This window comes from Solea senegalensis, linkage group LG4 (assembly GCF_019176455.1).
Source record: "Solea senegalensis isolate Sse05_10M linkage group LG4, IFAPA_SoseM_1, whole genome shotgun sequence".
In the NCBI taxonomy this organism is placed as follows: domain Eukaryota; kingdom Metazoa; phylum Chordata; class Actinopteri; order Pleuronectiformes; family Soleidae; genus Solea; species Solea senegalensis.
Window position 1 is genome coordinate 720,001 of NC_058024.1, and position 23,134 is coordinate 743,134.

A 23,134-nucleotide genomic window follows, 5' to 3' on the forward strand; every position below is an offset into this window, starting at 1 on the left:
TTTCCTCGCGTCTCCTCCGTGTTGACCCGTACCTCCCCAAAAAGATTCTGATTGGATCTCTTCTTATTTTTCTCCTCTCCTGATTGGTTCTCATTTTTATCTCGGCGGTTTCAGGAGATTTTGTCCTAGTTTTTCGTTGACAAACATTTGTCGTCATAGTTTTTGTTAACGACATGAACACTGAATCCTAACTTTGGACGATGTGAATGCAGCAGCTGGTGTTTGACCAGTAGATGCACCGATTTGTTTAAGGGTCTAGTTACACTGAATCTTAGCCTTAAACTCCTCAGAAATGAGGGTCTGCCGCATAAGGACCAGGTTTTGGTTCCCATGAGGCCTAGTAGTCTTGACTGCATGAGTGTTAATGCCAGAAAAAGTCCTAAAGAGGTAACAAATTCAAGTCTACACACACACACACACACACACACACACACACGTATACCTACCAGAACTGTTGTCTTCAGTCAGTGAAGCATGAAGTATTTAGGCTGACAGTTCAATTGCAGCTTTACTGTATAGAAACTGCTCTCACTCCCCTCGTGTAGCGTGGAGTCGTCCAACTCTGCCCAAGTGGACACTGATTGATTTGTTCTATTAGGGCCGAAGACAAAGTAGCTTCACGTCTTTCACCTTTTCTATCAAAATAAATAAATAAATAAAAATGGAATATTCCACACGGGCCATTGATTCCCATTACCTTGAATGACAACTCTCAGGAAAGAGTTTACACCGTGGCAGATGGAGTGACTCACACACAACCAGCTAATGGCTCATGGAAAGCAGGGTTTGATTTCCGCGGACCCCCATACTGTGCGAGCCACGCGGGGAGTAATCACAAAGTTTGTGTAATGCGTGTTCCTCTGGGACACAGAGAGTGGCACTCCCTCAACAACTGCGGCTGTCTGTCCAAGAACCACTGACCCACATCCTCAGGCTTTCTCATTTTGGTGTTGCATGGCAACTCAAGCAGCTGTGGGTTTGAAAAAGAAACTTTTGGAATTTCATTTTCATTGCCTTACTTTACTTTTTAAAAAAAATAATAAAAATGTAAATGCTGTAGCCGAAAATGAATATTTTTTGTTGTCGTATTTGTGAGCATTTTACCAATACTGACACTGACAGTGATGCAACTCATTAATACTGATATATATATATTAATAATATAATGTGCCATATGCTTACAGACATTGAAGAGGGTGTTGTACATGTACCAGTGTACATGGGGGAGGAGTGGCTCAGTGGTTAAAACCGGTGCCCCGTGTGCAAAAGACCCCTGGCTGATTGTACTCAATTCCCTTGTAAGTCGCTTTGGATACAAGCATCTGCTAAATGACATGTATTGTAATTCAATTCAATTCAATGTTATTTGTATAGCGCCAAATCATAACATACATTATCTCAGGTCTCTGTACATAGACAACATCAAGGAGAGCAGAGAAACACAACAGTTCACACAATGAGCAAACACTAGGCATCAGTGGAGAGAAGAAGAAATCTCTGACAGAACCAGACTCAGAGATGTGCGGTCATCTGCCTCGACCGGTTGGGGTGAAAGGAAAAATGGGGGACAGTGGAGAGGTGGGGGACAGAAAATGGGGGGAGAGAAAGGACAAGAGGGAGATGAGGGAGAGACAGAAGAGAGAGAGAGGGAGACCAGCAGCAGATACACAACAATGTTATGTTATGTTATGAGTGTTTTTCCAACTTGAGACCTAACTGGTTTGGGTCGTATCCAGGAATTACAACTCCTAGTTTTCAAAATAGCGGTATTTTAAATAAGAATGTACCTTTGGGTTGTCCTTTCAGTTGGAGGACCCGCCGTCCAACTTTGTTAATGATCGTTTATCCTGTTACTTCCAATTCCCCGGACAAGTTGATGGTCACCACTTTGCGTACTAACCACTACGCAGTTGTCTAGTTTTGTCCACAAACCAAAATGATTCAGTTGTCATCATTTCTTTGGTATAAGGAGCAAAGAAACCACATTTTAGGAAGCTGAAACATAATTTAGTCATCAGTCCGTCAAATAAACATTGCTACTCTGCTCGGTGAAGATACCGGTCAGTGATACCCAGCGTGTCTGGTATCATTTGAAGGTTACAGCATTACACATAAGGCCTGGTTGCATCACAGGTAATGACAATAGATTTCATCTGTGTGTGTGTGTGTGTGTGTGTGAGAAGAAGCCGACACGCAAACACACAGCGGCGCGTCCACATACAGTACATGCCCGTATCCTGTTAAACAGAATGTGATTATGCGGTCCACTTTCTGTGCCGCCACCTGTTTGACAGATGCATCTGCCGAGCCAAACCTTGATGGATTTTTCAGTCTGAATTCTAAATCGCAGCCACATTTTTCCTCGTCGCTGCGAGAGCCTTTCATGTCGGCCGTGTCTCCTGCCTTCCCCCGGCAATCATTCACTGACAAAAGCGGCGATGGAAGAAAACATCACTTTGGATTCTTATCCACAGCGCAGCGCTGAGCCGGGCGTGATGAATGGCAGCGCCGTATACTGGCGTATATTTATATACACCACATATCAGATGAGTTAGGAACGTGCTGTCCCTCTTTATTGTCGCCATCTACCCGAGTTTCCTTTTGACAAATTCCGTCACAATCTCTTCCTTTATTTGTTGATTTCCTCCTCCTCCTCCGTGTCTGGCACTCGGCTTCTTAAAATTAAAACATTTCTCCCACTCCTCCATCACCTCAGTCTACCTCTGCTGCTCCTCTTCACTCCTCTGCCAGGGAATGACAATTAACAGAGGTAGAAATGGTTTTAATTTATTTCACTTGGCTATGAATATTCAGTATAAACAGAGCAGTTTTATGCATCGCCGTCGAATCTCATGTGTGCTTATTAGAGCCCTAGTTAGTTTTAATATGTTGGCTCACTGAATAATAGCGAGCTACCTTGACATCGGCCAAGTCTTTGATGAGGCAGGTGTGTGTGTGTGTGTGTTCATGTGTGTGTTACCTCTTTGGGAATCTTCTCTGGCATAAACACTGACTTTGTCGGAGGCGCTAGTCCTCATGGAGACCAAAACCTGGTCCTTATGAAGCAGAAACTCAATCCTGAGGAACTGGTGAAGTTTAGAGCCAAGATCTGAGTTGGGGTTTGGTGAAGATCTGGGTCAGATATTTAGTAGCTATGGCGACGGTTGGTGACGATGCTTTGTTCAGCTCTCAGTGTCAGTGTGTGTGTGTGTGTGTGTGTGCTATAGAATCATGTAGCACAGCGGTCCACAAGCTTTTTTGTGCCAAACAATATTTTCACAGAAACAACTAAAAACAAAGTAAAAATACAACTCTCCAGCCCTTGAGCTTCATAACCTCATTTATTAGCCTGTTGCCACATTCTGTTGGCTCAAATATTTGCTAGCTTGTAAGCTAAATTTCTGACGTACAATACCACGTGACTGAGACAGTGTTTTTCAAAGAAACCAGAATATATTCATATTTATGAAGATGAAAAATCCATGAGTTTGTTTTAATTGTTGAAATATGAGTGTATAATAATAGGGATGTCATAGTTTTCACGTCTGATGCCACAGACGCGCATTTAACCAGCGCTAGTTATCGCTCATAGTGTAGTTTACACAGCGTGGTTTTTGTTGTTGACGAAACGCCAAATATTTCCCCGCCGGTGATTTCAGAGAAGCGGGAGTGGGGTTTGACATCGGTCCATGTGTCAAAACAGCAGTTGCCGTGGTTACTATTAGTTGGCAGCAGCTTTAGGTTAGCGGGAGGAGGCTAACATGTAGTCGTACAACACCAGCAGCTCTGGCACGTCTGCAGGAAGTCACACTGGGGGCGTGGTTAAGTCCTCGATAAGGTCCAGATCGTGAAGTCCTATCTGACGATGGACGATGTGTTGCAGATATGATTCCGATGCTGGTTCACACGTGACACGTGATCTGGTATCATATGAAGATGGTGGTAAGGTTTACATGTGATATAAGCCGAGAGGCTCTTTGTTTTGGGTGCCGTTGGATCCTTAAGAGCCTTTAAGTCAAGTGACTGAGACTCACTGTGCCTCAGATGGTGTGTAAAATGAAGTAGCTCAAGGCCAAGGACGCCGTTGTTGTGTGTATCTTAAAGTGATTGTTTTCACTCGGCTCATTTAGTCGTCTTCTCTCCGCAGCAGCTCAGACCTCGTCTACGCCTCCAGCCTGCGATCTGCAAACTGAGACGTATCTGTCAGCCGTAAACCAGGAGTTTATTGATTCATTTTCTGCCAGAAAAATGTGCAAACAATTAATCTGTTTCACATCAAAAATCACAACGTGAGACAACACCATCTCTTGGGCTGGACTTTATTGCAAAGTGCTCCGTAAGTGAATGACAAGAGATATTTCACTGTTGAGATTGTTTTTGATTTGAAATTTGATTTATCATTTGTTCTTGTTTTGATTGGCCTGCTTCATAAAAAGCTGTTCCCAAACTAAGGAATGGTGAAAATATGTCATTAGATCGATCAGATTTCAATAAATTACTCACTGTAGTTCACATAAATTTGAACAGAATTTTTATCTCATAATTTTGACTTTATGTCTCATAGTTATGACTTTATTTCATAATTTCGACTTTTTATCTCATAATTCCGACTTTACATCTCATAGTTATGACTTTATTTCATAATTTCGACTTTTTGTCTCATAATTTCGACTTTACATCTCATAGTTATGACGTTATTTCATAATTTCGACTTTTTATCTCATAATTCCGACTTTACATCTCATAGTTATGACTTTATTTCATAATTTCGACTTTTTGTCTCATAATTTCGACTTTACATCTCATAGTTATGACGTTATTTCATAATTTCGACTTTTTATCTCATAATTTTGACTTTGCATCTCAGTTATGAATTTATTTCATAATTTCAACTTTTTATCTCATAATTTCGACTTTATGTCTCATAGTTATGACTTTATCTCATAATTTCAACTTTATATCTCATAGTTATGACGTTATTTCATAATTTCAACTTTTTATCTCATAATTTCTTTGACTTTTTATCTCATAATTTCGACTTTATGTCCCATAGTTATGACTTTATCTCATAATTTCAACTTTTTATCTCATAATTTCGACTTTATATCTCATAGTTATGACGTTATTTCATAATTTCAACTTTTTATCTCATAATTTCTTTGACTTTTTATCTCATAATTTAGACTTTATGTCTCATAGTTATGACTTTATCTCATAATTTCTTTGACTTTGAAATGGTCTTGCATAGTCATCACATTATCTGGGGAGAAAAAGAAGGAAAAGCCATGACTTAAAATTCCGCAGTTAATTGAAGCATTTGTCAGGTTTTTAATGACCTCTCACTCCCCACCTGCAGAACTTTCATGGCCCAATTTGGGCCGCAGCCCTCACTTTGGGAACCCTTTTTTTTAATGCATTCACATGGTAATCCTCCATCATGTTTTAAATCCTATAAATATTGACTTAAATAGTGTATCCCATGTGAAATTGCGATTGGCAAAAATAAACTGAATGTGTTATTTTCCCCCAAATCATTCAGGAATATCTTAAGTCTTATGGGTTACTTGAACACGTGAATAAAATACAAATTTAAAGCCCGTTTAGACACTGAAAGATTCACCGATTTCGCCCACGCAGCCTCGGAGAATCTCGCAGTGTCGTTGCAAAAATGTTCCAGTGTTGAGTTTGCTGTGGAGTTGGGACTCAAATGTGTGAATGAAAATGTCACTAGACATTTTATTTGTCACATCAACACACGCCGTGTCATCCACACCGGCCTGGAAAGCATCTTATTATTGAAGGCACTCACCAGCAAACAGAGGTTGGTGAAATAATTCTGTCTCTCAGTGTTTTTTTTTTTTCCTCCTGTTGTGCACTGAAGTGCAGCAGAGAAGAAAAACCCCTGCACTGAAGCCTCTGCTGGATCTGGGTTTTCCAGACTTTCCCCTCTGTGTTTCCACATCACTGTCTGTGTGTGTAGAGACACGGGATACACCAGGTACACAAGCGAGAGTTGGAAGAGGACCCATATTGTGGGAAAGTTCACAGGCTGCAAAAAAACAACTGCTTTTTCACACTGTGGAGAGAGAGAGAGAGAGAGAGAGGGTGAGACAGTGAGAGGTATATGCAGTATGATTACAGCTGCTGATAGCAAGGTGTTTTTCTGCAACGATTAATCACTTACTAAATCAACCATTTTGATAGTCGTCTTTAGAGTTATTTAATAATTAAAACACCTTTTCTGATTTTTCAGCCTCTTAAATGTGAATATGTTCTGGTTTCTTTGCTCCATATGACAAAGAAATCATTAAAACTGACTCATATTGGTCTGTGGTCAAAACAAGACATCGGAGGACATCATCATTTTGAGGTTTGGGAAACACAGATGAACATTTTCTGTCATTTTCTGGACCAAACAAGTACTTTTTAAACAGTTACATGACATACAACGGTGCAGGTGTGTGTCCGTGTGAGTGTAACTTCATACATTCTTGGTTAACAAGACGTGTTTTCTGCTGAGGTGGTAAAGTTCATTTACCAACTTTGACAGCGCTTGCAGTAAGTCGTTGTTTGTGCCACGTCAGACTGACATCAGACAAACATCAGACATGGCTCTCCACGTGTTTGCTTCTTGTTGTTTTCCATCTCCTTAATTGTGAACATTTCTTGGATTATTTTTGATTTGTGGACATTTAAGAACATGATCATTTCGAGGTGTGACGGAGTAGAGCTTCAGCTTATGCTTATAGCAGGTCTCTCGCCAGCGCAGTTGAGCGTTGGGGGCCAGTACCGTCATAATAATAGTTTTACTTCACAAAAGTTGGCCCTCAAAATGCAGGAAACAGTGTTTCAGAGGGTTATACATTTCAAAATGGCTCCAGGACCCCTCCCACAATACTCTCGTCTATTGATACTATTGCGATGCTTTAGTCTCGATTCTTCCCCCTCCACTTCTAGTGAAGAGCATCCGATGCTAAAGTTCAGTGTCTTCTAGTTTACACAGAAGACACTGCCCTCTGGTGGTGAGATGAGAAGCACAGTCTTCCTCACACATCTCTTCCACACCTCTGGGTTTTAACTATGAATAAGAGTATCAATGTCGTCATCATCATCATCATCAAGTCGTCTTGCTGTCGATATTGAGAATGATGCCGTACACGTCAGTGTTTTTGCACTTGCAGTTTTCTTTTTACATAACAGATGTATTAAAATTAGCCTCTTGCCACACTTGAATTGTTCACAGCACATTAAAAAGCAACTGTGCCTCTTTCACATTTTGTGTGTGAGATTACTGCACTGAGGTGGGAAAAAATGGTTCATTTAAACCTTTTGACTCACCGTTTGTAATAACCTGTAAGAAATGAGCTCTCGGTTGCGGCGATGCATCACAATGCTTTATTAGTAAAGGGGGAAAAGGCACATAAGATGTGGCTTAACACCCGTGTTCGTGCTTGATCTGCCTGCACGGTCGGTGTGAAGGATTCCGCTCTGACGCTGGCAGGGCGCAGAGAAGCATTTACACCACCGACCGGGCCTGGCGCCGGCGTATGTGATCATCTACACGCGACCATATGCTTTCCCACCGACCTGATACTCCGCCATCTGTCACAGAAATGCTCCTGCCCGCGATGAGCATCACCAGCAGCCTTTCTGAGGACGTTAGTGTCTCACCTGAGTCCTCAGGAGCAGGCGGGATTCCAGCATCTGTTATCCTTTTAATGTACTCTTTCCATAAATGAGGATTTCTTTTTCTTTTCTTTTTTTGCAGGAATCCAACTGAGCATTATGGCAAATGAACGGCTCCCACCTCTTATGGATGGAGACATTGTAGAACTGCACCTCTATTTCAGGCTAGATTACTCCTGTAATGAACATGTGCTGCTGGGGTACTTAGTCAGGCCTGGGCTGATAACGTGTCTGTGTTGCAGAGTAGAAATGTCTTTCATTTAGGACGCGCTCACAGATTACAGCAGCCGCACTTACTGCCACTCATCTGCTTTACCTGAGACGAAAAATGGGAGAATTTATTGCACTCATGGACAAAAGATTAGAAACGTTCAATTAGGCATTCAAGTAAACTGCCAACCACTGTGGTTTCTGTAGGCCCTGAACATGGCCCTGAACATGGCCCTGAACATGGGCCTGAACATGGTCCTGAACATGGGCCTGAACATGAACATGGCCCTGAACATGGCCCTGAAGATGGGCCTGAACATGGTGGCAACATGGCCTGAACATGGCCCCAACATGAACATGGTGAACATGGCCTGTGGGCCTGAACATGGGCCTGAACATGGGCCTGAACATGGGCCTGAACATGGGCCTGAATGCAACATGGTCCCATGGCCTGAACATGGGCCTGAACATGAGCCCTGAACATGGGCCTGAACAGGCCTGAACATGGCCCTGAACATGGGCCTGAACATGGGCCTGAACATGGGCCTGAACATGGTCCTGAACATGGAGCCTGAACATGGCCTGAACATGGTGAACCCTGAACATGGCCTGAACATGGCCCTGAACATGGCTGAACATGGCCCTGAACATGGGCCTGAACATGGCCTGAACATGGCCTGAACATGGCCTGAACATGGGCCTGAACATGGGCCTGAACATGGGCCTGAACATGGGCTGAACATGGGCCTGAACATGGGCACTGAACATAGTGCACAAACCCGTTCGTAGCCCCAGGACCCTATAGCGCCCCCAGAAGTCGGGTCATAGTCAGACAAAAGTTTTCAGATTGGGACTGAATTTGGTGAGTTTGTTGGGCTTACTCCAAAGTTTCTTGAGAAATCTTTTGGGTGTTTTTGACGGGAGAGAAAGTCCCACATAGTTGTTCTGATTTCAACCAAACTTGGAACACTTGCTCTCATGATTCCAAACAAATGTCTAATGTACTTCCGTTAGCTCCACCCACCCAGAAGTCGGCCATTTTGGAAAAATTAAAATGGCTAGTCTATACATTTGAACAAACTCGTCCTAGCACGTTTGAGCTAGCCGTGCCAAACTCGGTCCATATGTTATCAAAGGATTTTCTCTACGACAAAAGGCGTGGCCTCGGCGCTCCAACAAATTTGACGCTAAAACTACTTTAAATTTCATTGAAAGGTTTAACGTAAACAGAGGTACATGAAATTTCTCACAGTCGTCGGATATGACGAGTTGCATGGGGCGAGGGCCCTATCATGACTGCGTGCAGTCCTAATTGTTATTATTGTTGTAGTGGCTTGAGTGACATGTAGTGTGTTGTCAGACTGCTGTGCACTGATTGGTCATTTATTGATTGGTCGTTTATTTGCGATGCAGCTCATGATTATCTTTTAAGCTCAGCCTTACTGTAGAACTAATCGTTTTTCTCATGTAAATACTTGAAGTTTCATTAGTTTTTCTGAGATAATAAAGAGTTTGTGTTGTTTGAGGACGGCCCTGAAGGTGTCATACCAAGCCTAAATAATATTGAACGTATTTTCTTTTTAATCCCCCTCCCTTATGACGTGCAACACAAAAAGGACATGAAATCTGAGATTTGAAAGCCTCGTCATGCATGTAGAGCACTCCTCTACTATTGTGGGACATCAACATCATGTTCCAGTTCGTCTTTTATGTCATTGTGTTACAACACTTGGTCGGTAATCACAGCCATTATCTTGATAATACTAGCCCTAAATTGGATGTTTTATTAAGGCTATTTCATGCTTCATGGAGCAGTGAACCTAAAAGAAGCGATGCAAGGATTTTTTTCTTTCTCTTCTCTCTCCATTAGTTTCCTCTTTGTGCCTATTTAATCCCCATTTTTTGTCGATTTTAGATCTGGCCAAGGTCCTTTTTCATGGAATCATATTATGCTGCGCTTTCTGTGTGTGATATCAACCCTGTCTCACTGACAACTAAGAAAATATTTGGACAAACTAGTGTTTCAGTGGTGTATGAAATGAAAGGAATAGAAATCAGCGGCAGTGAGACACACAGACGTATGACTGTCTGACACGGTTAATACATGAAACACGGACAGTGCGCGTCCCCTCCCTCCTCATTCACAGTCTCCCCACTGGAGCTGTCTCATGCGCTTCAACACTTCAAGCGCCTTTTAAGACCACTTTCATCTTCCCCTTTCAAAAAAAAGGAGGCAGAGCCTGTGGTGGAAAAGGACTGACAGTAACGGTTAGGGCCGAGAAGAGTTGACTCTACTACGGCCCTTTTTCGCTCCTGGATGACTGAAGTGGGGAGGGACATGGAGTTGATCCGCTTAGAGCTTTGTGTGTTTCTGTACATCTTGACACCACTTGGACCCCCTTGTCTTCTTCTCATTGGTCCACGGGGCCGAGGCCACTCGAGCCGCTGCTCCGTCTATTGAGGCGACCAATCTCATTATGGGGTTCTTGAACTTCAAAGGAATATGTGGCCTCGATCCTATGGAATATTTTTTTTTTTGAGCAATGCCATTTCCATCTCGTTGCCTTTCTGTTTCCATCAGGGGCCCGGGTGACTGTTGTGTGTCTCAGGTTTTCAATCTAAATGCTGTGTTTGTCTTGTCAGGCTATCAATGGTGTCGAGGAAAAACAGGGAGAGGAGGCTAATGAAGAACGCTGTGTTTTTGTTCTCGCTTTTGTTAATTAGCAAGGTGACTTTTCAAATAAATAAATAAATGAATAAATAAATGTACGGGCTCAGAGAAGTGTTAATGCCAAGGCAGCGGTTTGTTAATACGTCCTCAGGAAGGATAATAATAATAATACTAATACATCTTATTTGTGAGCGCCTTTTCAAACACTCAAGGTCAGTAGATAGAGTTGAAAATGAATACCAGAGTTTAAAATGCAAAATACAAAACATGATGGCTGAGGTGACGGTGGGGAGATGCTCATAGTCTGAATATGTGAGTTTCGAGGTGAGATTCGACGGTGGACGTGGACGTCGTTTAACCCTCTTATGAACAGGATCATGATGTTCAGGCCGCCTGGATTTATTTAAGATAACTTTCACTTTCCATATCTGGCAGTTCTTTATTCAACCGTTTAGGAATTCCAGTACTGAGAAGCTGACGTCACAAACGCGTGACGTGCTGGTGAATCTTTGACGGTCGTTCTACCGTAATGACACATGTATGGGTGCAAAGCGTTATTTCTCTGCTTTTTGGTATTCATCCATCCGTCTTTAAAGCGGACATAGGTTGAAAGGTGCGGGTCACACCCTGGACAGATGGCCAATTTTCTAGGTATCACAAATGGACGAGGAGTGATGGTAATCGTGCTGTCGGCGATGATGGGACGGTAACAGAAGGGTGCGATGTGTTGTGAGGATGACGTGAGCGGCGGAGTTCTGAACCAGCTGAAGTTATGGATGGATTTGTAGTCGAGACGTGACGCGACAACTGGAAGTTGGCGACATCACGACGGGTTGACACTTGGTTCAGAGTTGACAAAAAATTCCATGTGTGTCCCACGGCCCAGGGTGAGATGTTAGTACCAGGTCTTCATCGGGACTTTTTGTCCAACACAATAACATAACTATACAGTAACAGATGGTCTGAATATCAGTGAATTAGTTTGCTATACTGTGCATATTTATGACAATAGTGTGGCCTCTGCACACTAATGAAAGGAATTCACTTGACAGTTTCACAGCCATTAACTGCTGCTTTTTTTTTCACGTGGCCAGAGTTTGAAAACACAGAGTATCAGGTCAGTGAATTCTACCTAAGTGGGTCGAGGCTCATTTACATAGCTATTAACTAGAGATGTCAAAGTCAAAACAACATTGCTCGCTCTTTTGCATTGTACCCACTCGCTCTGACCTTTCCTGCTCCCGGTGTGCTCTGCTAGCCTCTCTTTTTAGCCCTATCTCTGCTTGTTTGTTGTTGCTGTCTGCTGCTTATCGTCGACACTCCAGCGGCACCTCGGTGTCCTTGTTTGCCACTTTGATCACGTTGTGGAGGAAATAAATGAGTGTAATGAGTTAGCCGGGGCGAGCTGCAGGCGTCTCTGCCTCGCCACCTCACTCCCCGCTGGGCTCCCACTGCTGGGCAGAGCAGCTCTCGTCGCTTCCAGTCCGTGGGCCAGAGACCAAAATTCCATTTGTCGGCGCCACCAGACCTGGCAAAAACTTAAGTATCTGTGTAAATGCCAACACCGAGTTTGTGAATAATTGGTTCTGCAGTGTTAATATTTATAATATTCAAGCAGTTCTTTACCTGACAGTTAAAATCCTTATTATTAAGGATTGTGTTACCAAGCAGTAATTGATAACCCAGTCTGGATTTGATGCAGTTACTTACTAAAGTTTTGTATGTGTTACAGTTGTGGATTAAAATATCGATTTGGTGATATACCGTCGTCCTCGTGCGATACGATTATCAGTACGCCAGTGCAAATTTAAATATTTTAAAGAACACATTAACGCTAAGGCGCTCTAAAGTAATCAGTCTGTCCCAGTTTCACTCGCGGGGCAGCGCTGCTGAAATGAATGAGGGGGAAGTGACCTGGCTGAAGAAGAGGGGTAACAGTGGAGAAAGCTACGTGAAGAGATGCTCCGTCCACGTTCAATACATAGACTTTATGATCTGAAATTCTCGCCAAATGATTGTGCTGCAATGTACTGATTATCACAGGATCGCTGCGTTGCGATATTATTGACATTGTGGACCACGTGCCACGTATCGTATCGTAAAGTTACCCTGTGATTTCCAACCCTACAGTGTATCTCATTGACGGTTGGAAGGTAAAAATGGAAGTCAAGAAGCTCCGCCCCTTTGAAATGACACCACACACAATAGAACACAATCTGTAAAACGCTGTAAATGGTTCTGACCATGAAGCAAACCCAGGATATCCACCAGCATCTAAAATTGAATTTACGTGGGTGTGGGGAGTAGACACAAGGTCATGACAGCAGAGTCCTACCAATATATGATCTACAGAATGTGGTCTACAGAGTGTAGGTGGAGCTATGACATCATCTTTTTGGTTGTGTACACGAAAAACATTTTCCAAATATCAGAATCCAAATTCCCAAAACCTTTTGTGGATTCTCCTAAACTTGATTACACGGACCTTCATGCTTGTGTCTCACAGACAATAGTCTGTGGTTCTCCCGTCCACTCCAGCTGCCAAGATAACCCGACACGGAGAAGGGAACTGCATTTGGCTGGTTTGAATGGTCGGGTGATTAGCTTAGCTTGGCCCTGGCAGACGCAGCTCTGATGTTCAATCAGAAACACCTTCCAGGCAAAAACACAGAATGTACTGACAATTCTGAAAGTCTGCAGAAACACGTACAAGTACACAGACAATGATGGAGACAAATACACAAACCTCTGGCCTCTCCAAGGACCCGTTGTGATCCCATACATTAGCTGGGTCTTAGGTCTTTCATCTGCATCAGAAACTCTTAACAGCTGAAAAAGGCTTTTGCAGGATAACACAGCCTGTGTCTCTCAAAGGCCTGATTCCCGTAACCCCAAACCCTAGGATGACACGCGTGTGCCAGGAGAAGCAAACATGTTGCTTATTGTCTGTGGTCAGGATGCTTTGCATAGACGGAGCCGACATAGTCGCGTTGGCATGAACCGAAGTCGGAAAAAGTAAAAGTCTGGATGAAGGATGGGAGTCGTCGTTGTTGTGGTGTGAAATGTACAAAGAGCGCTGTGCTGTAGCTCCAACTATCAGTCACGCATCAGTACTCACCGGTGCATCTGCCCATCAGCAGCAGCAGCAGCAGCAGCAGCAGATGTTGGCAGCTTATAGAAAAGTTCTGTCTGCTGCTGTTGATGCTGAACTGATGAAAACTCCTCAGTCAACAAAGAGGAGTGAGCAGCTCGTGTTTTTATATGCACCTAGAATCTGATTTACTCGACTTTATCTGCCCGGAAACAGAACTTTGTTTCTTCTTTTTTTAAACATTGTGGTGTATGAGTATGCCAGCGCTGTATGTGGCGCTGTAACGAGAAAATGTGGAGCGTGTGCCATGAAGTTATGGTCCCACCCAATCACAGATCAATGATGGTTCCCACTCTTTTTAACTCTTCCTCTTGAATATGAAGTTCTGCTGGATTCTTCTTATCCAAACGCTCTGTGGTGGAAACCATGAAGACATGCTATCACTACAACCAACTTTCAGCACCTTATCTATGTAAATGTCATGTTGTCATTTACATACAGAGGGAACAGTGACACCAGTTACCTTATTTCTGCCATAGACTGAAAACATTTCAGCTTTGACTTCCTGGTATTTACACATGGATCTGAGACACAACATAGAAGATGGCTTTTTCTTCTCGTCTTGTCTTGTCTTCTCTTGTCTTCTCTTGTCTTGTCTTCTCTTGTCTTGTCTTGTCTTGTCTTGTCTTGTCTTGTCTTGTCTTGTCATCTCTTCTCTTGTCTTCTCTTCTCTTGTCTCTTCTCTTGTCTTCTCTTGTCTTGTCATCTCTTCTCTTGTCTTGTCATCTCTTCTCTTGTCTTGTCTTCTCTTGCCTTCTCTTCTCTTGTCTCTTCTCTTGTCTTCTCTTGTCTTGTCATCTCTTCTCTTGTCTTGTCATCTCTTGTCTTCTCTTGTCTTCTCTTCTCTTGTCTTCTCTTGTCTTCTCTTGTCTTGTCTTCTCTTGTCTTGTCTTCTCTTGTCTTCTCTTGTCTTGTCTTCTCTTGTCTTCTCTTGTCTTGTCATCTCTTCTCTTGTCATCTCTTGTCTTCTCTTCTCTTGTCTTCTCTTGTCTTGTCTTCTCTTGTCTTGTCATCTCTTGTCTTGTCATCTCTTGTCTTGTCTTCTCTTCTCTTGTCTTCTCTTGTCTTGTCTTCTCTTGTCTTCTCTTCTCTTGTCTCTTCTCTTGTCTTGTCTTGTCTTGTTCTCTTGTCTTGTCATCTCTTCTCTTGTCTTGTCATCTCTTCTCTTGTCTTGTCTTGTCTTGTCTTCTCTTCTCTTCTCTTCTCTTCTCTTCTCTTGTCTTCTCTTGTCTTGTCTTCTCTTCTCTTGTCATCTCTTGTCTTGTCTTCTCTTGTCTTCTCTTCTCTTGTCTTCTCTTGTCTTCTCTTGTCTTCTCTTCTCTTCTCTTGTCTTGTCTTGTCTTGTCTTCTCTTGTCTTCTCTTGTCTTCTCTTCTCTTGTCTTCTCTTCTCTTCTCTTGTCTTTTGTCTTCTCTTGTCCTCGGCTCTCTGGCAAAGCAAAACTCTGTGAGAGAAGTTTGAGCTGCACCTGTTAGTCACTGTGAGACCAGGGCCGAGTCAGGTTGTCATTAGAGGAACTGTCTATATGTGAAAGCCAGGTGGACGTGTCCTCTAATGAGGATTCAGCCTTCATGCAAGCAGGGTCTGGAGGAGGTGTCACTCTGAGCCGCAGCTGTCCGTCTGGGACACTGTGAGACGGCATCATTAGAGGCAGAGACGGACACGTGGACAGGGGGAAGAACCAGACAAGACAGTGAGCTGGTAATGACATATTTAATGGAACCATATGGCTGTTACCTTATGATTCTTTCTTTTTTTTGTGATCTCCAACAATAGGCTTTGCACACATGACACGAGTAAGATGGCTGTGTAGAGCGCGCACACGTCTAGGATTTCTCAAACTTTGTTGACTTCTCACCTTTCGTGTGAGCATGTAAATATTATCCCGCGCTGAGAATTCCACAGCCATTATGTGTCAAGGGAGACGGAAAAACCTGAGGAACCATCGTCTGTCCACAGCCTGTCCACAGCCTGAAATCTGAACCTGTCCAAAATAAGATCCGCCCTTAAAGCTGCACGACCACGACGGAGGTATTCAATTAAAAATCCTCAAGCAAATACCAGAAATGTCAAGACCATTATTGTTAGACAGGAATGTCTACATTGCTCAGCAGATTTCAACAATTCTACATTAAAACTTTTCAATCTGTCCATGACATTCTTTCTTTTATTCAGATTTACATTCTACATTTCCATGGTAAATGCACATATTATTCTCGTGTCTGTCTCGCAGAGTTTTGAATTCCCGTCCGTGAAGAGTCAACAAACATTCAAGTGCGGCAATTATAATTACAATATTTGGGTCATTTTGATGTTAAAATGGAGCGAGTACACGCTGATCAGCGGGTGATTGGTTTGACTGTCGTCGCATATTTGTTTTAACGTACTGAAGACACAAAGATGTAGAGCGTAATGTAATAACTGTTCCTACAAAACAAGTCAATCTTCCTCGTATGAATGAAAACTGTTTATATGTTGGTGTGAATAAGTTCTGTGACTTAAAAAAAAAAGTTTATTTTCTCTTCAGACAAAAAAATGTCAGGTTTGTACGATAAGAAAAATAATGTCGACGTTCCTCGACGGATAAAACAAAAAGAAAAGTTGTGATTTGTTGTATTTCTGCTCCTGGTCTCTTTCTTCTGTCTCTACCTCATTTCCCTCTTGTCCTTTTCTCTCCACTTTTTCTGTCCCCCTCCTCTCCTCCGTCCCCCATTTTACCTTTCACCCCAACCTGTCTTGGCACATGGCCGCACATCTCTGAGCGGCCATCTGATAATGTACGTTAGATTTGGCGCTATACAAATAAAACTGAATTGAATTGAATTCATCTTAAACCACTTCATTCAAACCACTGTCACAAAACGCTGATTATTATTAGTGTTGTTATTGTTTTTGTGTCTGTGGAGACATAGAGTGATGTGTTTTTACAGGGAAGGCAGAAGCATCGCAGCTACAGCAGCTGTGGTGGCGGACGTAAGGCTGAGGAATTATTCTTTCTCTGAGATGCAGACATGAAGGTGGAGCGAGGTTGGCTAGCTAGCGTCAGAAATTGCGCACTGTAACTTTAAATCTGCAACGTGTCATTTTATATTGAATGTCATCCTGAATTTGACCCAATTAAGAACATTTTGACTTCAGCTGCAACTGACGATTATTTTCATCATCAGTGAAAGTGTGAAACGTCACAAATGTGTTTTCAGTGATTTCATTAGTTATTGATTAATAATAATCAAATGTGTCTGAGCGATACTTTACACATGGACGGGGTAAGTAGTATTGATCGTCCTGAACAGCCTTCAGTACTTTTAATGACTTTAGCGTCTAATTGTTTCAAGTATCAGCGAACCATGAATGTGACCAAAAAAGATCATTGTTCTTTCCTCCTCGTGTCCCGGCCGAATTCTAAATGAAAGTATTATAATTGTCATATTATTTGTTTTAAGAGTCTTTTTTGGAGTCCCGCCCCCTCCCCCCCCCCGCCTTTTTGGCACCATTGACACTGTCCTGCACTGTACGCTGTGTAATTGGGGAAACTTTTAGTGAAAGAGAAGTTTTATTCTGGGATTTTAATGGCATTTATCCATAGACGCTCCCTCTGCGGTGTTTGTGTGCGTGTGCGTGTGCGTGTGCGTGTGCGCGTGCGCGTGTGTGTGTGCGTGTGTGTGTGTGATTAGCCTCGTCCATTTAACTGCCACATGACTTTTATCACAGCGCACATGTACGCTGGGGAGAGCCACCCTGATCTTTCCCTCTCCTGATGCAGATGGTCGCCACATCCTATCTCCTCTCTGTTTTTTTTGGCGCTCAGCCTACATCTGCCCCTCCGTCTCATACCCCACCCCACCCTACCAACCCCCACCAGCCACCAGTGTCTCCCCCATGGCACAGCCTCCACGGTTTAATTAAATATCAGTCCAGTCCTAACTCTGCTGTTGGCCACTCACTCATGGGCTACACAGGAGAGGTAGGCCCTGAAAGTGCTGCACACACACACACACACACACACACACACACACACACACACACACACACACACACACACAGAGAATGAGGACGACATCGACGGTGATTGTAGAAGTAACATCCCGTTTTTTGCCAGATGCTGTCACTGGCACGCAGACTGGGAGTTGATTTGCACTCATTACCGGGGAATGAGCGAGGCCCGAGGACGATAACCGCATTACTGCGATTGCGTGTGATGTGATTGGAGATGTTGTGCAACGTTAATCTCCTCCTCCTCCTCCTCCTCCTCCTCTGTGTCCCCGAGATATGGAGAATAAATGGAGATGAAGATCTCCCCCCGCGTGTTTGCACAGTGGGTCATGTATGATACAGATGGAAGTACGGAGCAACTGTTACACAACAAAATGAGTTTTCCCGTTCAGCTCATAACAAAGCACTTTCTGTGATTTGTTATTCACGGAGTCTGTCGCTGCGCTGTGTTCCGCCCGTAATGAAAACATTCATTATGAGACACTTTGGACAGGACACGCGCACACACACACACATGCACACACGCGGCCACCTGAGTCAGTGTCGTCAGTGCGATCACAGAAGAGATCATTCTTCCGGTCGTTTGCGACACGCTGTTCACCGAGAGAGTGAGACACTTTTCTATCATTTGATGCCTGAATGCAAAGGTGTGGCGTAAAGCTGTGGAGAGGGGCGTCATTCTTACCCCCACCACCAGAGGGCAGGCTCATCTGTTTAAAACTCTGCAAAACAAAAGTAGGACTGCAATTTTTGATTACTAAAATTACCGTCCACTAATTTTTTTTTTGTTTTTATAAATAACTAAAACAAGCTTCCTGCTTTCACGTTAGCTCCTCCCACTAACCCGCTGATCTTGGGGCGACGCGTCGACCGAACTCGAGCCCTTATGGAAATATTTGTGCATCACAGGGACGTAGACGTCACTACGGAGAAAAAAACAACTTAATATTGTTAATAAGCGATTTAAATGTGACAATAAGGCCTTAGTGTGGGGCTTTGTTATATCACGCATGACACCATGTAGATGTTTGAAATCTGAATAAAAAAATCAGTCCTAGTCCAAAGATCAAATTGAATCAAGGATTTAGACAATGTTTTTATTACCTCGACACCTTGAGCTTTCATTTTACCGCAGCGTTCATCGATGTGTTTGAACATAAAAGTGTGATTTTTTTTACCTTCTACATACCAACACCATTTTCCCTTCACTCTCCACTTCACTCCTTCCTCATTAAAGACCAACGAGCAGATAATGGTCACGCCGGTGTTCAACATGCAGCGTGTTCACTGTGATCTTCGAGGACATCATTATCTTCTCCGTGTACTACAACATACACTGTGATATATATATATATATATATATATATATCATTTTTTTATCATCTTTGGAGATCTTATTTTTATTCTTCTCCCAGCAATGACTCGAGTGTGAGAGCCCGGTCTCTTTAAGTGCCTCCACATTTCTGTTGCCTGTCACTTCCCCTCGTTTATTAAGTTTCCTCCCGTTATCAGCACGCTGCTCCTTCAGTGCCCACTCGCAGTTGCTGATTTTGCGACCCCGTCTCGCCTCGTGCTGCATAATAAGCAGCGTTTGCTATCAATTACTCGTGCGGCAGGAACGAACACCTGCCTCGTGCTCAGCCCATTACCTTCCCCTGCCAAGAAAACACACCTCTTAATATAATTGCGTTGTTGTTTTGTTTTTTTCCTCTCACGGTTATCATCAGTGGGTCGGGACTTGTCTTCGTCCACTTTAAGCGACGCGTCCTCCCCCTTTTTCACGACACCTTTTGTTCTTGCACTTGTTTCTACAGCAAAAGTAATTTCCTCCAAACTGTCCCTCTCTGCCGCACACGCCCGCAGGACACCGCGTCGCCTCGCTTTGAACTCCTTCTAATTTTGCACAGCAGCACTTTTTTATGAACATATTTATTCATTTATAACTTCTCAAAGTCTTTCTCCTCTTCTCTCCTCTCCTCTCCTCTTCGCTCGTCTCGTCTCCTCTTCTGTCCTCTCCTCTTCTGTCCTCTCCTCACCTCTTCTGTCCGCTCCTCTTCTCTCCCCTCCTCTCATGTCCTCTCCCTCTGCTTGATTCTCTATCCTCTAGATCTTGTCTCTCCTTCTGTCACTCTCTCTAGTCTTCTCTCCTGTCCTCACCTCTTCTGTCCTCTCCTCACCTCTTCTGTCCTCTCACTCCCCTCTGTCCTCTGCCCTCTTCTCTCCTCCTGTCATGTCTGTCCTCTGCCTCTCCCTGTCCTCTCCCTCCTCTCTCCTCTCCTCTCCTCTTCTGTCCTCTCTTCTTCTGTCTCTCCTGTACTCTCCTCTTCTGTCCTCCCTCACCTCTTCTGTCCTGCCTCTAGATGCCGTCCTCTTCTGTCCCTCTCCTCTCGTCTGGAGTCTCTCTTCTGTCCCTCCCCTCTCCTCTCTCTTCATCCTCTCGTCTCTCTTCCCTGTCCCCTCCTCCTCTCCTCTTCTGTCCTCCTCGTCTCGTCTCCTCTTCCATCCCCTCTCCTCCTCTCCTCTTCTGTCCTCTCGTCTCGTCTCCTCTTCTGTCCCCTCCTCTCCTCTCCCCTCCTGTCCTCTCCACAGAGCAGTAGCTTCACTAATGCAGTGTTGGTTTAATCCCTGCCACCCTGTCAGAGGCTATTTTCTCAGTGTCGGTGTCTTACTCCAGAGTTCCTGGGCTCTGTACCATTTTTTTTGGGAGTTTTGTGAGTGTATGTGTGTGTGTGTGTGTGTGTGTGTGTGCGCGTGTGTGCGCGTGCGTGCGTGTGTGCGTGTCTCCGCCCCCTCAAGGTCATGGTGCTTTTTCTAGACTTTGCACGGATCACCCACTTCCCACTCCGATGTCAGGCTCCCATCATCAGCGGCTGAACTGCCTCGTGTGGATAATAACAACCTGGCAACCCATAATTCATCGTGGCTCATTTTTGGTCCATTTTGAACAGAAGCAGGTTGTGACTGAAGAGACGACGTGTCCGTGCCAACACTGGGAAGTGAAGGCTGTGGTGGTGGAGTTAGAATTCCAGAGTTTTACTGCACACACACCAATTAGTGATGGTGAATTTGACCTCTGCATTTAACCCACACTTATTACACACACAAGCCGGCACGTCCTGGGATTTGAACCGGTGACCCTCCAGTTACAAGCCTGATTCCATTAGGTCTCACGGCAGTTTTCCATTCACAGTTCTATCACGGAGCGGTTAAACGTGACGTCAACAGACTGCGAAGAGTCACGAGCGTGACGTCCGACACAAGAATCGGAGCGAACAAAGTCGAGCTGTAGATCGACTAAAAGCACTCACTGAAAACATGCGTTCATCTCCAACATTTAGCAAAGACAATGTCTATAGTATATAGATAGTGTAGCGCTGTCGTGAGCAGGACTGAACCATTCTGTGAACAAATCTTTTTCATCGACTCATTCTAATGATTCCGTTACACCCAAAACAACTGCTCTAAAGCTGAAACAATTACTCGATTATTAATCGATTGATTAGTTATTATTATTACTTCTAAACTATTTTGATAATCGATTCATTGGTTTGAAGCTTTTTTCATGATTAAAAGAAGATTTCTGATTGTTTCAGCTTGATAAATGTGAATATTTCTTTATTTCTTTGCTCCATATAACAAAGAAATCTTTGAAAGTGAATCATTTTAGTTTTTCTGACATTTTAGGGACCAAACGTTTACTCGATGAATCGAGAAAACAATCGACAGATGAATCGATTATGAAAAGAATCGTTAGTCGCAGCTCTAAACTGCTTCGCCCGCCACTGGTTTGTGTTGCATAACAGACGACGTTACGCGGTTTCATGCAGCCGTGCTATGGCAAACCCCGCCCACATTGAGGAGGAGCTATGACGTCGTGGAAAACGGCGTGACTGATACCAAACTGAGACGCGTAGAGTCGAACTGTATAATGGAAAAGCGCCATTAGTCCTAAATGTGGCAAAGAAATGTCTTGTGGTTCACTCTTCTTCTATCATTCCTTCCTTGGCTGTGCTGTCACGGCACATTTCCCCAGATACAAAGAAATGAAATCATAAACAATACAAGTATGCAACACTGCCCTTAATCCAAGACTTTATGCATGTAAAGCAGGAGTTAATCCTGGATTATGCTGCTCTCTTACTTCCTGCTCCCTGCTCGTCCTTGTGGTTGGGAGTGTTATCAGTGCCAATTGACCATAAATGCTACTAAAAATAGACTTAACATGGCAGTAGACTCTCAGCCTGGTGTAAACACTCTTCTCGGTCCATTGGTATTCTTGTACGACTCTGTAATTAGCGGCGTTGCCTGGGGTCATTTCTCTGTTGTTGCATGGCAGCTGAGCTCCTGTGTGCAAACTTTCCGCCATAGTTCCTCCTCTTTTCACACTTCAGCACACTCTCTCTACCTCTTCTCCTTTCCTTCAGTCAGACTCACTGATCAGTGGTTTACGCTTAATCTGAGGTGAAGTGTAAAGATGGTTTGAATATAGTTTATTTTTGTTGACCTGCAAATGAATTCAGATCAATAAAACAGGTTTATATGAACTCTAATCTTCATACTTCCAGGTTCAGAGCTTCTCGTTTTGCAGGAGAACAAAATAAGTAGTTTGATCAGTTCTAGATGAAGTTGTACGCCACCACACGTGTGCTTCCAATGATAGTTCGGGAGGCGGACACTCTCTCTGTATTTAAAGTTAAACTTAAAACTTTCCTTTTTGATAAAGCTTATAGTTAGAGCTGGTTCAGGGAAACCTAAACCATCTCTTAGTTATGCTGCTATAGAACTAAAACTGCTGGGGGATTTTCCAGTGGTACACGCACATTCACTCTCTCACACTCAGCATTTGATTATGACTTTTTATATGTCATTAACCTTGTCTCTTTCTCTCCCTAGTTTGTGTCCTTCCTTCCTTCCCTCTCTCTCTCTCTCTCCGTATTCTCATCATGCAGGTTGAAGGATCAAGATCCAGTTTCCGAGGCTACACTCATCGTCACCATTATTATTATTTTGTAAATTAAAAAGTCGATATCAGTAACTGTATAAACTTGTAACCTGATACAGTTGTTGTGTATCTGCTGCTGGTCTCCCTCTCTCTCTTCTGTCTCTCCCTCATCTCCCTCTTGTCCTTTCTCTCCCCCCATTTTCTGTCCCCCACCTCTCCACTATCCCCCATTTTTCCTTTCACCCCAACCGGTCGAGGCAGATGACCGCACATCTCTGAGCCTGGTTCTGTCAGAGATTTCTTCTTCTGTTAAGAGGGAGTTTTTTCTCTCCACTGATGCCTAGTGCTTGCTCATTGTGTGAACTGTTGTGTTTCTCTGCTCTCTTTGATGTTGTCTATGTACAGTGCCTTGAGATAATGTATGTTATGATTTGGCGCTATACAAATAAAATTGAATTGAATTGAATTGAATTGGTAACGCG

General features: G+C 43.4%; 1 protein-coding gene across 1 annotated transcript in view; it reads left to right on the forward strand.

Moving 5' to 3' along the window:
* Positions 1-23,134, forward strand: part of suclg2 (succinate-CoA ligase GDP-forming subunit beta) — a 136,661-nt gene that overhangs the window by 53,238 nt on the left and 60,289 nt on the right. The gene's annotated exons all lie outside the window — the stretch shown is intronic.